We start from the raw sequence: 16,787 nt of genomic DNA, 5'->3' as shown, positions 1-16,787 counted from the left end.
AGCCACTGAAGCCTGTAACTCCTTCAGACATGTCAGAGGTGTCTTGGTGGCTTCCCTCACCAATCTCCTTTAGGCACACTCACTCAGTTGTTGAAGAAAGCCTTCTCTAGACATATTCCACTAGATGACTAGAGAAGATAGTCAGTAATTTGGAAATGCTTCCCTGACCCAGCTGGCTATAAAGTGTTAGGGTTCCTGGTTCAAGGCACCCTTGCCCATTCTCCATGTAACGTAGAGTTGTGCCAGGAAGGGCAGCCGGCATAAAACATGTGCCAAATCAACATGAACATCCATCGTGGATCTACTGTAGTGACCCCAGTATGAAAAATGGTGACACCAAAGGGACTTTTTCCCTCTACACAGTCTGATTGGTGTGTGATCAACACTGAACAAGAATATCACTGAAGCTCCTTTTGGTTGCTGCAGTATTATTTACAAGGTAAAATAAGTGTTTGAAGAACAAAGAAAGAAGAAAAAGGATGAAAAAAATTGTTGAAAAAAGAGCCATCAGTCAGCAGCTCAACGCTGCCCTGATGGTGGGAGGGGGCTTTGTGTCCCAGAGACTGGGGTCAAAGGTCAGCATGGACCTCTGGACATATCCTGTGACAATGCTGCAGGCGGCGTCATGTGAGCGAGTAAGGTCTGAAAACACGCCGACTGAAGTGAGAAAGAAAAGTGTGCATTGAGTCACCACTGGAAGGCAGCGATCACGAGATCAGGAAGAAGGTCATCTGCTTCCAAAGCCATGTACACCATTCATGCCTCCAGTTATCAAGTCCATCTGACCTACTGCCTTCCCAGAACCCCCTGTCGAAATATCCCACTGCTGTCTTTGTATTTAATATATTAACTAGTTTCAAAACAACAAGGAACTGCTTTAAAATGATTTGAAACGGTTTTAAAAATAGACAATAAAGTTTATTTTTCCACTACTTTAAAACTGCTCTTAATTATAAACTGGTTTAAAGTGTATTAAATCTGGTTAAATTTTAAATAACTGATTTAGACTTTTGTCAGAAATAAACTGAACATCTACAGTATAATTAAAAAAAAAAAAGATTAAACACTAACAGAATAACTGATTTATCAGCTGCCCTTTTGTATCAGACTATTGGTGTGGGTGTCAAAAATTTTAAAATCCCTCAAATCCAGATTATTGGGGAAATATAGCAAATTTGAATTTGAGATGGTGAAACTTGTTCTTTCTTTACTGATCAGTTCATTTAAAGGGTTTGTAGGTTTGTAGAATTGTTGACTGTCTGTCGATCAATGAATGATTTATTTCAGCTCCACTGAATTTCCCGCGATCAGAGGCGCTGGTGAATAATGGCTGTGCTAATAAATCAGAAAAAAAAAGAATCAGGCCGTCAACCATCAGCGCGTCGCCTCGCTCTCTCCCGTCACATGACCCACATGCTGGACAACATGTCACAGCCAGCCTGGCCTCATTTGCATAAGACAATCACTCCTTTCGGACGCAAAGCACAAATGTTGTCTAGACGACATCCATTAGAGGAGTGAACCTCCAGACACGCTCACGCCTGCGCCCGTGGACCCACCCACGCACACACATGCATATGCACCTTTATCTGCGTATATGTGCATCCATTCAGCCGCGCAGACACATGCTCGTCACTTCAAACGGCCAGACGCACCCTCCGGTGAGGGGAAGGTTATAAATCAGCCCCAGGTCGGCCCCGACGTCACTCACACGCTGGGTTATTATGGGCTGGTGGATCCAGTGTGAGAGAAAACATCACACACATGCAAATGACAGCGCGGCCCCGTCGGCCTAAGTCACTCCTCGGCGAGGAGACGCCGTTATTTTGGTGGCTGTGACAGCGAGGGTCGAAGAAATGGATTCTTTCATACACGTGTTCACGGGACGACATTCAGCACTGACAGTACGTCCACGAAAAGTGATTGTGCGTGTGGACATGAGTGTCTGTCTTATTGTCTTATCACCTGACATTGACTTGGCTCCTGCGGAGTCTAGCGGATCTCCGTGCTGGTTGACGGTAACCAACTTTTCACTCTCCGTTCGGCAAACATCAGTCTAATTGTCAGAGACCAAATGCACCATACAGGAGTTCTGGTTTGGTCAAGAAGGAAAGACCCGGATCTCTGTAAGGCCTTTGCCACATGGACGTGATTATGTTTGTTGGAAGCAACCGAGATTTCACAATCCCACCTTTCAGGTCTAGACTTTCTGGATCCCACAATGCATCAGTTACGTAAGATTTGAGGTCTTGAGGTCTTCTTTTTACCTATAAGGTTTTGAATAATCAGGTCCCCATCTTATCTTAGGGACCTCATAGTACCATATCACCCCAATAGAGCGCTTCACGCTCAGACTGCAGGCTTACTTGTAGTTCCTAGGGTTTGTAAGAGTAGAATGGGAGGCAGAGCCTTCAGCTTTCAGGCTCCTCTCCTGTGGAACCAGCTCCCAATTCAGATCAGGGAGACAGACACCCTCTCTACTTTTAAGATTAGGCTTAAAACTTTCCTTTTTGCTAAAGCTTATAGTTAGGGCTGGATCAGGTGACCCTGAACCATCCCTTAGTTATGCTGCTATAGACTTAGACTGCTGGGGGGTTCCCATGATGCACTGAGTGTTTCTTTCTCTTTTTGCTCTGTATGCACCACTCTGCATTTAATCATTAGTGATTGATCTCTGCTCCCCTCCACAGCATGTCTTTTTCCTGGTTCTCTCCCCTCAGCCCCAACCCAGTCCCAGCAGAAGACTGTCCCTCCCTGAGCCTGGTTCTGCTGGAGGTTTCTTCCTGTTAAAAGGGAGTTTTCCTTCTCACTGTCGCCAAGTGCTTGCTCACAGGGGGTCGTTTTGACCGTTGGGGTTTTTCTGTATTTTTTTTGTATGGCTTTTGCCTTACAATATAAAGCGCCTTGAGGCAACTGTTTGTTGTGATTTGGCGCTATATAAATAAAATTTATTTGATTTGATTTGATACATTTTAGGAAATGAGACAGATGGCCTATTGCTGAAACACTGTGAAGTACTTTACTAACCGTGTGCGTCACTGTGTCTGCAGTCAAAAAAGACACCATGATTTAAATTAACATCATGTCTTATATGTAAAAGTTAGATGTATGTATGTCTGCCTTTGACTGGTCTGTTGCCTAGCAACAGTAATCATGGCGGCAGTGTTTGAATTCAGTGTCACAAACACCAGGTCTAAACTCAAACCTGTCTTCTTCTTCCTCTTATTCTAATATACGTAGACCCAACTGTTCCCTGTGTAGGGAATCAGAAAAAATAAGAAATAAGTCCAATGAGTCCTGTGTCTTTATACGGAGTCTGGAGCATGAAGCAGTTGAGAGTCCAACTCCTCCTGGATGAGACATCGGTCTACTACAAGCAGAGGACTCGTACAGCTGGTCTCACAGGGACAAAGCAGATTAAGTATTTTGTTCGGCACAGACTGTGAACTGGTGCAGGGTTCCATGTTAGTGTACAGGAAGGTGATACTCTAGAGGTGAAAACATTGGGCTACTGACCAGAAGATTGCTGGTTTGAAGCCCAGTCTGACTGGAAAACAAAACACTAAGGGTTCCTCAAGCATCATCATTTTTCATCCCCAAACTGCTCCCAGCGTGCAGGTGAGCACCTTGCGTAGCAGCATGCTGATGTCAGTGTGTGTGAATGTGAAGCACCGTAAGTGTTTGGACCAGGTGAGAGAGCTGTTGAAATGTCGTCCATTTTGGGACAAAAGAAGAAGTCTCTAATGCATCATTATATTGGGCCATGAGATGCAAGCAGCTGCCGATACTCGTATGCAGCATTGTGTTAACGTGCCACATTAAAGGTTTGAAGTGCGTAACTTCATTCTAAGCTGCACCAATCATCTGTCAGCTGTCGCTGTGGCAACGCTGCGACTGTGAGGTATATTAAAGGTAAAAACACAAGCTACAATTAAAACCAGCGAGGATGTGGTCAGGAATGAAAGAGGACAAAATGAGCGATGATGGAATGTCCAGAAGAAACATGTGGGTCACTTCACCGCTGTCCAAAAGGACCTCATTTATCCTGAACCAGATGACCAGAGGCTGAAGCAGACGCTTTGCTGCAGATGGAAGTTATTCTGGTCAACGGTTTAAGACAACTCATGTGAGGCTACTTTGACAAAAATCAACATCTGGCAGTTCACAGTTCAAGAAATTCTGCTCCACCCCCCCGCCTCGCTGATTTGTCAGCAGTTTTTAATATACAGTGTCAATGTGCTGCAGAACAGAAATGCAGTATTGCGCAAGTTCTAAAAAGAACACTCAGAAGCTTTTATTCAGATTTACTTGAACAGTAACAGCCGTATCTCTAATTAGAAGCAGCTGGGTCACAAGTTAGACATCAACCTCAACCAATCGTAAATGTCCAAGTCATTTAAAGATGTCAGCCCTGAATCACCTCTCTGCTAATTGCAGTTGCTGACCAGGACTCTACCTCCTCCACCTTGTCACCCTGTTAGTTGCTGTTGCTGGCCCAGAGTGTGACTTCCTTCACACTGCCACCACTGGTTGGTCCCTGGTTGATGCTGGGGGTAGACTACACCCCCACCTTCTTCCAATGACAGGATTCAAGTTAGGTACCCCAATGCTGTCAGGATCAGGATTGGCCCCAAAGACTGGACTTTCTTTTGTAAAACATATATCTTTCATATACGAGGTCTGTCCAAAAAGTATAGTACCTTTTTATTTTTTTCAAAAACTATATGGATTTGAATCACGTGCGATTACATCAGCCAAGCTTGAACATTCTTGCGCATGCGTGAGTTTTTCCACGCCTGTCGGTTGCGTCATTCGCCTGTGGGTAGGCTTTGAGTGAGCACTGGTCCACCCCTCCCGTCGGATTTCTTTTGTCTGAGAACTTGCTGAGAGGCTGCTGCTTTGCTCCGTGAAATTTTTTTCAGAAACTGTTAGAGACAGGCAGTTGGAAACCATTCGATAGATTCAGTTGGATATCGGTGAAGATTCTGTCAGCGTCACGCGGATTATGGACTGTTAAAACCTTTTTAAAGACGGCCCACAGCGGTGGAGGGTGCGCGGCGCACCGAGCGGCCATTCGACAGGCTGGATCGACCAGATCATTTCTAAACTGAATGCTGTGTTGATCCGGGACATCGTGTGACTACCACAGAAATGGCAACAGAGCTGGACATAGCACTTTTGTGGCACATTCCACTGTTACAGGAGATTTTGTAATGAAAGACGTGCGGAGGATTTCACGCGTCGGCACGAAGCAGCTCAGGACGCGCAGCAAAAAAACACCTCCGTGTTGGAAGTTTCACAGGACATGTTGGGGCATGTCCAGCTGTTACACAATTTCTCGGATACTCACTCGACTGAAAGCCATTGAAAGCCGTCTGAATCTTCTGAATGGTTTCTAACACGGAGGTGTTTTTTTTTTTTGCTGCGCGTCCTGAGCTGCTTCGTGCCGACGCGCAAAATCCTCCGCACGTCTTTCATTACAAAATCTCCTGTAACAGTGGAATGTGCCGCAAAAGTGCTATGTCCAGCTCTGTTGCCATTACTGTGGTAGTCACATGATGTCCCGGATCAACACAGCATTCAGTTTAGAAATGATCTGGTCGTTCCAGCCTGTCGAATGGCCGCTCGGCGCGCCGTGCACCCTCCACCGCTGTGGGCCGTCTTTAAAAAGGTTTTAACAGTCCATAATCCACGTGACACCAACAGAATCTTCACCGATATCCAACTGAATCTATCGAATGGTTTCCAACTGCCTGTCTCTAACAGGTTCTGAAAAAAATTTCATGGAGCAAAGCGGCAGCCTCTCAGCAAGTTCTCAGACAAAAGAAATCCGACGGGAGGGGTGGACCAGTGCTCACTCAAAGCCTGCCCACAGGCGAATGACGCAACCGACAGGCGTGGAAAAACTCACGCATGCGCACGAAGGTTCAAGCTTGGCTGATGTAATCACACGTGATTCAAATCCATATAGTTTTTGAAAAAAAAAAAGGCCCGTTACTTTTTGGACAGACCTTGTATCCATCATGTCTCTAGTCTCCTGAGTTTTAATGGCAGAACTGGAATGTGCATGGGTCAGAACATGATGACTGTACTGCTTAAATAATAACAACTGCATAATATTAAATAAATTCATTATCAATTTAAAATCACAACAAAAGTCAGCCCAGGGTTCTACATACAAGTAAGATTTAATAACTGAGGTAAACTTTGGAACCAGTTCCTGAGTCCGATCCCAAGACCAGACTCGTGCAGTGACCAGGTGCTTTAGACTTCCAAACAAATGAAACAGAAGAGACAGATTGTTAGAACACACAGAAATAGAAATGCTGCAGTGAAACAACCAAATACAGTCCAGTGTTCAAAGCCAGATGGCCCCTATCCCACACACAAGTTCTGGAGTTTAAGAGGTCAACCATAGACTGCACACATCTACGTGCAGAGAAGTCTCACTCAAACGTGATGTCATGCATCCCTCCTGTTCTGTTCAGTCATAGTGCCCTTGCACTTTGACCTCTGGTCATCAATTGAGACCATGACTGTGTTTTTCATTTCAGATTCCTGCAGCACGTGGATGTTGTGGGGGGGCTGTTTTAAATGTGTTATTTCAGCCATATGGTGCAGAGACAGCTGCATGGTAAGGTGGAGCAGAGCACCCGCTGAGGGTTTACAGTCTTGCATAAGGGCACTTCAGCAGAGCAGATACATGAGATTTAACCTGCATCCTCTCCATCCACACCATGATGCCTGACGTCTCTTTAGCACATCCTGGAAATCTTGGGGTGGATATTTCAAGTCTGGATCAGGTGTGCACACACCCCCAAACATGCACGCTCACATGCACACAGATAAACCTGCATATGCACCAGTACTCCTTATTTTATCTGCACCCTCAGAGAGAGACCACTCTTTAATCATTTCATAAGATCATTTGCCTGGCAGATATGCCTCAGGCTTTTCCCATTACCTCGAGCTGCCTTGACCTAGATATGTGTGTGTGTGTGTGTGTGTGTGTGTGTGTATATATGTGTTGAAGAACTGAGCAAGGACTCCAACTATAGTGAAGTGGTTAAAACTGCAGCCATATAATATTGACACTGTGTTCATTAATGACCATTTTATTTATCCTTTAACTTTTATACATTATAATTAATACCAGACTCAGGGGTAGAATTCAGGATTTGTTTTTGTTTTTTTTTTTGGGGGGGGGGGGGGTTGATTCATCACAGATGGACAATCTGCTCATTCATGGAATGACAGCGTAACATTGCCACCAATGTTAAAAAAATTATACTTGCAGTAAGACAGAACTTTGTTGATCCCATTATCCCTTTATTGATCCTCGATCAGATCATACAGTGCAAAAATGATTTCATATTGTTGAACACAGTGAGATTTGTTTTGTTTTTTTTTCCCAGCGGAAGATAATGGATAAGAAACTGTGGCAAACAAACATATCAAACCTAAAAACATGATTTATTTTCTCTTTTCCTTTCTTTTTTGTTCACACACACACACACACACACACACACACACACACACACACACACACACACATATATATATATATATATATATATATATATATATATATATATATGAGGGCTGGGGGGGAACTGGTGGGGGATGAATCCCCCTCCGGATCCATCTCTGCAGTGACTGTATGTAAAAGTAGATTTACTCACACTGCTGGAAGCTAAAAACTCAGTGCTGCTATAATAATATGCTTCATTAGATATATTTTGCCTCATAAAAACAACATATGACTGATCATTTCAACAAGCTCAAACTGTGATCTGCTGAAAAGGTCTTTGAAACACTTATGGCATGTTGGAAAACATCCCGTTTTTTCATGAGTGAGCGACATCAAGCAGGATGCTGGTAGATTTAGGGCTCTTCTGCTCAAAGCTGCAGCAGGTGCAGGAGTCTTAGATTTGATGGAGGACGAGTACAAGTGGACACACCCTGAAGACACACACACACCATCATGGGTCAAACACAGATGGGCAACCAATCGGTCAACTCAGCCAGTCTGTGATTTAATGTGTTCTTAGTCTTGATAAATATTAGAGATCAGAGTGCAACACCTGCACCCAACGTGTCTGAGTCGTGCAAATGAATTTTTTTTGTGATTCAGTGATAAAATATCTGCTTCTGCTTAAGTTTGGTCATTTATGTGTAAAACTTGCACCATGATAAATCCATACTGGCTCCAAACAGTTTGAGTTAAACAGTTATGACTGTGAGATTGACCTTTCATGGTCAAAGGTCTTGAGACCCATAGAACGGTGATAATGCCTCCATATGAGTGTTTTAATACTGGGCAGCATGGTTGCAGAAGGTTCCTGGTTCAAGACCACCAGTGTCTGTTCTTCATGTACATTAGGAGTTGTGTCAGGAAGAGCATCCGGCATGAAACTTGTGCCAAATCCATATCATATCTGCTGTGCTGATATGACTCGATTTGGACCCCAAGATGCAAGTAGCCAAGACACAAGAGGTAAGGGCAAAAAACAAACAAACAAACAAGGTATTTAATAATTCAAAGGTGACAGTGATCACAGTGAAGACAGACAGGGTGATAAACAGCAACAACCAAAAACCCGACCGTCAAAAAGTGACAATGAGAAGTAAAACAAAACTCTTCTTTGTATCAATCCCAAAATGCTGTAAAAACAGACAAGGTGGAAAAAAAAAACCCTGATAACCATAAACAACTGTCAAAGAGTGACAGTGAGACAAAATCTCCAAAAGACAAAGTTCAAAAACAGTGTACAGCTAGACAATATGACAAAGACAATAACTAGAGAACAAATGTAGTGACAGTGAACTTACAACTGGACGACAGGAGTGACAGAAAGTGGAGAGAATCAGCCGGCAACTGACACAACAAAGGTGTCACTTATATACAACCCCAATTCCAATGAAGTTGGGACGTTGTGTAAAATGTAAATAAAAACAGAATACATTGATTTTCAAATCCTCTTCAACCTATATTCCATTGAATACACCACAAAGACAAGATGTTCAAACTGATAAACTTTATTGTTTTTGTGTAAATATTTGCTCATTTTGAAATGGATGCCTGCAACACGTTTCAAAAAAGCTGGGACAGTGGTATGTTTACCACTGTGTTACATCACCTTTCCTTCTAACAAGCAGTCAGATGACTCAACAGTTACCTGTCAGGGAGAACACAGTGTGTACAGGCAGGTGGCCTCACTTCTGCCTCCCTAAATATTTTAAAAGGTGTGCCCCAAAGCTCAATCCTTGGGCCTTTTCTTTTTGTCATTTACACAAACAACCTCTGCAGTAATATAAAAAATGCAAATTATCATTACTATGCTGATGACGCTGTTCTTTATTGTTCTGGGTCCACATTAGGTCAAGCAATTTCAAATTTACAGTCTGCTTTTAACATTTTGTAAAGTAATCTGGCTACTTTAATTGGTTTGGTTTTAAACTCTAAAAAACTAAAGCCATGACATTCACGCTTGGAAAATCAACTAAAAACAATGTCTCAACCCTTTGTACACTCTCTGGTGTTGAGATCGAAGAAGTGCCCAAGACTTGGTTAAAAAAATTGAAATTGAAGTTGGGGGGGGAGGTTTTAGAATCAAGTCCTGTTTATCTTTTGAAGCAGAAAGCAACTTGTAAATGCAGCATTCTTGTCTGTCTTGGACTATGGTGATACAACCCCAATTCCAATGAAGTTGGGACGTTGTGTAAAATGTAAATAAAAACAGAATACAATGATTTTCAAATCCTCTTCAACCTATATTCAATTGAAAACACCACAAAGACAAGATATTTAATGTTCAAACTGATAAACTTTATTGTTTTTGTGGAAATATTTGCTCATTTTGAAATGGATGCCTGCAACACATTTCAAAAAACCTGGGACAGTGGTATGTTTCCCACTGTGTTACATCACCTTTCCTTCTAACAACACTCAATAACCGTTTGGGAACTGAGGACACTAATTGTTGAAGCTTTGTAGGTGGAATTCTTTCACATTCTTGCTTAATGTACAATTTCAGTTGTTCAACAGTCCGGGGTCTCCGTTGTCGTATTTTGTGCTTCATAATGCGCCACACATTTTCAGTGGGCGACAGGTCTGGACTGCAGGCAGGCCAGTCTAGTACCCGCACTCTTTTACTACGAAGCCATGCTGTTGTAACACATGCAGAATGTGGCTTGGCATTGTCTTGCTGAAATAAGCAGGGACGTCTCTGAAAAAGACGTTGCTTGGATGGCAGCATGTGTTGCTCCAAAACCTGGATGTACCTTTCAGCATTGATGGTGCCATCACAGATGTGTAAGTTGCCCATGCCATGGGCAGTAACACACCCCCATACCATCACAGATGCTGGCTTTTGAACTTTGTGCTGGTAACAGTCTGGATGGTCTTTTTCCTCTTTTGTCTGGAGAACATGACGTCCATGATTTCCAATGTGGACTCATCAGACCACAGCACACTTTTCCACTTTGTGTCTGTCCATTTTAAATGAGCTCAGGCCCAGAGAAGGTGGCAGCATTTCTGGATGTTGTTGATGTATGACTTTGGTGAAGTTTTAACTTGCACTTGTAAATGTAGTGATGAACTGTGTTAACTGACAATGGTTTTCTGAAGTGTTCCTGAGCCCACGCGGTAAGATCGTTTACACAATGATGTTGGTTTTTAATGCAGTGCCGCCTGAGGGATCGCAGGTCATGAGCATTCAATGTTGGTTTTCGGCCTTGTCGCTTACGTGTAGAAAGTTCTCCAGATTCTCTGAATCTTCTGATTATATTATGGACTATAGATGATGGAATCCCTAAATTCCTTGCAATTTAGCATTGAGAAACATTGTTCTTAAACTGTTGGAATATTTTTTCACACAGTTGTTCACAAAGTGGTGATCCTCATCCCATCTTTGCTTGTGAACAGCTGAGCCTTTTATACCCAATCCTGACACTCACCTGTTTCCAATTAGGTGTTCTTTGAGCATTCATCAACTTTCCCAGTCTTTTGTTGCCCTGTCCCAACTTTTTTGGAAATGTGTTGGAGGCATCCATTTCAAAATGAGCAAATATTTGCACAAAACAAAAAAGTTTTCAGTTTGAACATTAAATATTTTGTCTTTGTGGTGTATTCAATTGACTATACTGTAGGTTGAAGAGGATTTGCAAATCATTGTATTCTTTTTTACACAACGTCCCAGCTTCATTGGAATTGGGGCTGTACAACAGGACAGATGACAAACAGGTGTGAGATCATGTGAGGACGAAAGAACACAAGAGAACTTAAAGTGACACAGGAAACAGCCAGGAAACCAAATATCATCATAATCGTGAAAATAAAATCAGGACAATGACTAGCAAGGTGGTGATTAAATGGAAAGGAAAGAAGAAATAAAAGACACAAGCACAACCAGAAAAGAACACAATCAGGGGGCAGGGCCCTGCAGGTGCCAAGCAGACAAAACACTGCACTTAGCTGTCAGGAGTAAACCGAGCGCGGCCATGGACCAGGAACTGAAAGGTTCCCACATCAACAAGAAAGTAACATAACCCTGGACACGGAACTCAAAACTCTTCAGAGGTGGACCTGACAGACCCACAAGGACTGGGACACACGGAACCTCTCATTCATCCATTCACTCCCACACACACACACACACACACACACACACACACACACACACACACACTTGCATCTGACACGGAAGGGAGACGCCCAATAACATCCAAAAACAGAGACTCACGCACGACAGACAGACCACACCCCCTCACAGACCACGAGGGAAACAGGGCAAAGATCAGAGACAAAACAGGACGTGGGGACAGCGATCACATCAAAAGAATAAAAACAACCACAACCGAACCCTAACACGAACAAAAAGGAAAAAGAAAGTGTTTTAATAGTAAGTGTAGGTTCATCATCATTTGTGGAGATCCTCAGTCATCATCAGATCACCAGCATGCTTCCCCTCTACGATTTCTGCTACCAGCAACATTTCAAAGTATACTGGACACATCTCTTAACTGGATAATGATGCACTCCAAAAGCAGGTGCTTTTTGGTGAAAGAACACTGAGAAAAGTCTGGAGTAAGACTGACAGACTTCTGGGTGTTGATAGTCTTCAGACCAGAAAAGCTATGATGGATAAAGCAGCCTACAAGTGACTGATGGATGCCACGTTTCCCCTCCAGAAAGGCCAGTGATGTGCCTCAATGGAGATGGTTTAGTTTAGTTCTTTGAAGATGTTTTGCTCTTCATCTCAAAAAAGCCAATTGACGAAGCTTTACTTGGTGAAGAGCAAACGTCTTCAATGAACTAAACAAGTTCAGTTAAACTGACTCCAACCTACTGAGAAAGGTGAATTTTCAACTAGTATGTCTCTTCGGCTTCCCCCTTGAACTCAGGGTTGCCACAAAAGATCCCAGGTGGAGCTGCGTGTTGATTGGGCTTGGGTTTTAACACCAGATGTCCTTCCTGACAACTCCACATTTCATGGAGAATGGTAGGGGTGGGTTTGAACTGGGAACCTTCTGCACTGGACACAAGCACACTAACTGCTTGGCAAACAACCCCTGGAAAGGTGCATCTTCAACCAACTCCTGAAAATACCCATTTACAATATCACCTATATCCAAGCACGGGTCCAAACACTGTGACCTTAACTTTCAAACTCGAGTCACTTTGTCTTTGGACAACCCCTAATCATTTCTACAGTCAAGAATACAAACGATGGTGAAAACATGACTTCCTTTGTGGAGTGCAGAGGAGCCACGTGCAGGAGGGGTGATATTCACTTGTTGAACCTTTGTGCCTCCTTTAACTTCTGACCCCTGACATTCAGTCTTCAGGACAGAGATGCTGGTTCCTCTGTGGATGTTCTCTCTACTCGGCCTCAGGAACCGGTTCCACTTGTGGATGCAGCGGTTCGTTACAGCCTGTATGTTGCCGCTGCAGTTTATGTTGCCTTCTCCTCTTCAATGCGTGCAGAACGTTTTCTTCTGCCATGAAGCGGCTTTGATCAGGGATGCAGGTGCGACGGATCACATCATGGACATTAAATTGTGCTTCCTGCACATTGCAGATTGAAGCATGGCTGGAAGTCTCTCCTGGACGGCCTGCGTGACTGACTCAACTTAAACCCTGCGCGGTCCATTTTCATATTCAGGCGGCGGTGAGATTACGCTGCCTTCTAATCCTGTGGAATAACCTGCGGCGACACGAGCATACCTGATATTTCTGATACTGCTCTGCTCGTGAGATTGTGTCAAAACTCACCGGTGCCCTGAAGTCATGTCACACGGGCTCTTGTATCTTTTCATTTCAATTTCAATCACACGCTGGTCAAACGTATCACTTGATGCACGTGAGCCGCCGGCTGGGACGGCTGCAGAGTTGGAGGCCGCCTGTGCATGAAAGGACATTTATTATCTGTGTTCAATTCCCACCCAAGGACAAAAGGATAGAAGTCGGCCTCACATACCATCCCGTGTGTGAGGATTTATGCAGATAACTATTTACACCTGCATTATTAAATGGACTTTGATGTCTGAAATGGAACAGAGACCTTGCAGCTTTTTTGGGAATGTGCTTATATTTTGTCATTTCTGCAAAACAAATCAACATGTTTTAATGTCACATGTGAAAAATACACAAGAGTCATGAGAATCAGCTAACGTTAGGAAAATAAAGCAGAACTCAGAAACTGGGCTCCTGACAGAGAGATCTGAATCTCCAGACACCAAGAACTCAAACAGACCCGTTAGAGGTCCACGTGTGTGCACTTTGTTTAAACAAGACCAATCCAGAAGGAACCCGAGGACAGACCTGAAAACATGGTCGACCCAAATAGACCCAAAGACATGAAGAACAAAAATTTAACATCTAAAAACATGGTGTGGAAACTTGGATCAGGATTTTAAAAAAGATACAGTGTGGAGGATTTAGGGGAGTTATCAGCAGATTATTAGCAATCAGAACCATTTGTTCATTGGTGTACGAAGATAAATCAATGTTTTCTTGAGCTTCAGATGAGTCTTTCATCTCTACCTGGGAGCAGCACTCCTTATGGAAGCCGCCATGTTGTACCACCATGTTGATAAAGTGGCCCAAAAGAGACACACTTACTCCACCGGTCATAATTGGGGGTGTGGCCAGAAAACAGAATAAAAAAAATAGAGGAGTCAGTGATGGCTCACCGACTAGATGTTGCTCGTGTGGACTAACACACATACAAAAAACTCACCGTTTATGTGAAATGTGCGATGTTGCTTATCATAAGAGGAGACAAGGCAGCATGAATCTGAGAGAAGAAAACACAAAGAGAAACAAAATGCTGACCTGTGACTGCATAATGTAATCTGCAACCTCACCAGCAGATGGCAGTAACTCCTACAAACTGTAACTTTATAGTTTTTCATAATTAATGCTCTTGATCTGAAAATCCCATTTTACAGAGATTCAGTGAGACTTAAACCTTTCACTCTGTTATTAGACACTTTCAATACACAGACCTCAACAGAACCGGGCTCAGATCCAAATACACTTAATGAAGTTTGGATCAAACTCCATTTGTCCTGTGCCAATTTTATCTTATTAGGAATTAAGTTGAGTTGTAACTGAAATGTTTTTTTAATTTGTTTTTCAAACATTATTCATAAATTTTGCAAAACATAAGGGTCTCAGTAAAGGAAAAATACATAAATTTAGTTCACTGCAGTGGAAAGAAAAAAAAAATACTATATGTAGTTACAGATGTATTTTGCAAAACTTTTTCATTCATCACATGACATTATGAATGCAAACATAATATATTTTACCAGAGAACCTGAGTCAAAGTTACATCATGAGATAAACTGAAATTAGGTGGCAGCGTCTGCACACAGCAGTGTGACCAGCCAGAGGTCACAAGGATTCCTTTCTCTGGAGTTATTGCAACTGTTCCATGAATCGGTGAGCAATGAATGGAGAAACTATGGCGAAGCCCCTGTTATGGTCCAAGTCTGTGGAACAGCCATCCAGAAGACCTGAGGACAGCTGAGAGTGTTGGCATTTTGAAGAGTAAACTCAAAATTGACCTTTTTGACCAAGCTTTTGACTCTCTGTGTGTGTGAGAGGAAACTTTTCTAGTTGAAGAGCATAAGCACACAGCCAAGATATGAAAGGAGTGGCTTCAGGACAACTCTGTGAACGTCCTTGAGTGGCCAGAGCCCAGACCTAAATTTGACTGAACATCTCTGGAGAGATCTGAAAATGGCTGTACACCGACGCTCCACATCCAACCTGATGGAGCTTGAGAGGTGCTGCAAAGAGGAATGGACCAAACTGCCCAAAGATAGGTGCACCAAGCTTGTGACATCATATTCAAGAAGACTTGAGGCTGTAATTGCTGCCAAAGGAGCGTCAACAAAGTACTGAGTAAAGACTGTGAAATCTTATGGAAATTTCTTAGGTTTTTTTATGTATGCATACGCATATATATTAATATATTTGCAAAAAGCTAAAAAAAACTTTTCACATTGTCATTATGGGGTATTATGTGTAGAATTTTGAGTAAAAAAAATTAATCCATTTTGGAATAAGGCTGTAACATAACAAAATGTGGAAAAAATGAAGCACTGCAAATACTTTCCCAATGATTAAGACGCATGAACTCTGCGACCTTCGTTTGTCTGTTGATACGATTTTTGGCACTCGGGACAGTAATGTGAACTGTGTGTGTATTAAATATGTATGAGGTTATCTTTAGGCACGCTTCTGTGTGTTAACATTTTCCTCTGTGTGTATAAATGTGTACATGCACAATATGTCCTCGTCTGTGTATCCCAGCACAGTGTGTGTGTGTGTGTGTGTGTGTGTGTGTGTGTGTGTGTGTGTGTGTGTGTGTGTGTGTGTGTGTGTGTGTGTGTGTGTGTGTGTGTGTGTGTGTGTGTGTGTGTGTGTGTGTGTGTGTGTGTGTGTGTGTGATAACAGACCTGGTTCATCATTTCACTCAGAAATGAAACTTATCGACCAGTTTTACAACACGATGCACCACTTAACGGCTGGTAGAGATGGGCCAAAATACACAGAGCATCATGGGAAATAATAAGGTGCACCTGCCCAAAAATGCTTTTTCAAGAGGAACCAAAAAACACAAACAAAACACATCTTGCACTGGAGTAGAGGATGCACCTTCTTTCTAAATGTGGAATTCTCTGAATTTGACAACGGACAGGAAGTCAGTGTTGCACATGTAAAACACGATGTGTTGCAGGTGGCTGATGGTGCTGAAATGAACCTTCAGTTCCCAGCCAACAGCTGCGGTGTTATTACAGTTAGCAGCTAATCAGAAGTGTTACGTTGTCTGATAAAAGTGCACGTTTTCAAGTGTGACCAGTCCAAGGTTCACCTGTGGCCTTTTTTAAGGATTTTCTTCCTAATACTGTTTTTATTTTAGTTCAATTTCAATTTATTAATTTATATAGCACCAACTCATGGCAAAGTTGCCCCAAGGCACTTCACACAATTCACAACAACACAAATTAATCTAAAAATCAAAATTAAAAGCAAGAAAAGCACAATAAAAAGATAAAACACAGTAGAATAAAAAGAAATTACAAAGCAAACACAAACAAATTAAATTAATAAGACAGTCTAAAAAAGTGGGTCTTCAGTCTTGATTTAAAAGTCTCCACCGTGTCAGACTGCAGAATAACAGCAGGTAGATCGTTCCAAAGAGTCGGACCACGGTAGGAGAAGGCTCTATACCCCACAGACTTCTTGTTCATCCTCGGAACACACAGAAGCC

The sequence above is a fragment of the Thalassophryne amazonica genome, chromosome 15, assembly GCF_902500255.1.
Source record: "Thalassophryne amazonica chromosome 15, fThaAma1.1, whole genome shotgun sequence".
NCBI classification, from domain to species: Eukaryota; Metazoa; Chordata; class Actinopteri; order Batrachoidiformes; family Batrachoididae; genus Thalassophryne; species Thalassophryne amazonica.
This window is presented reverse-complemented; position numbering follows the sequence as displayed.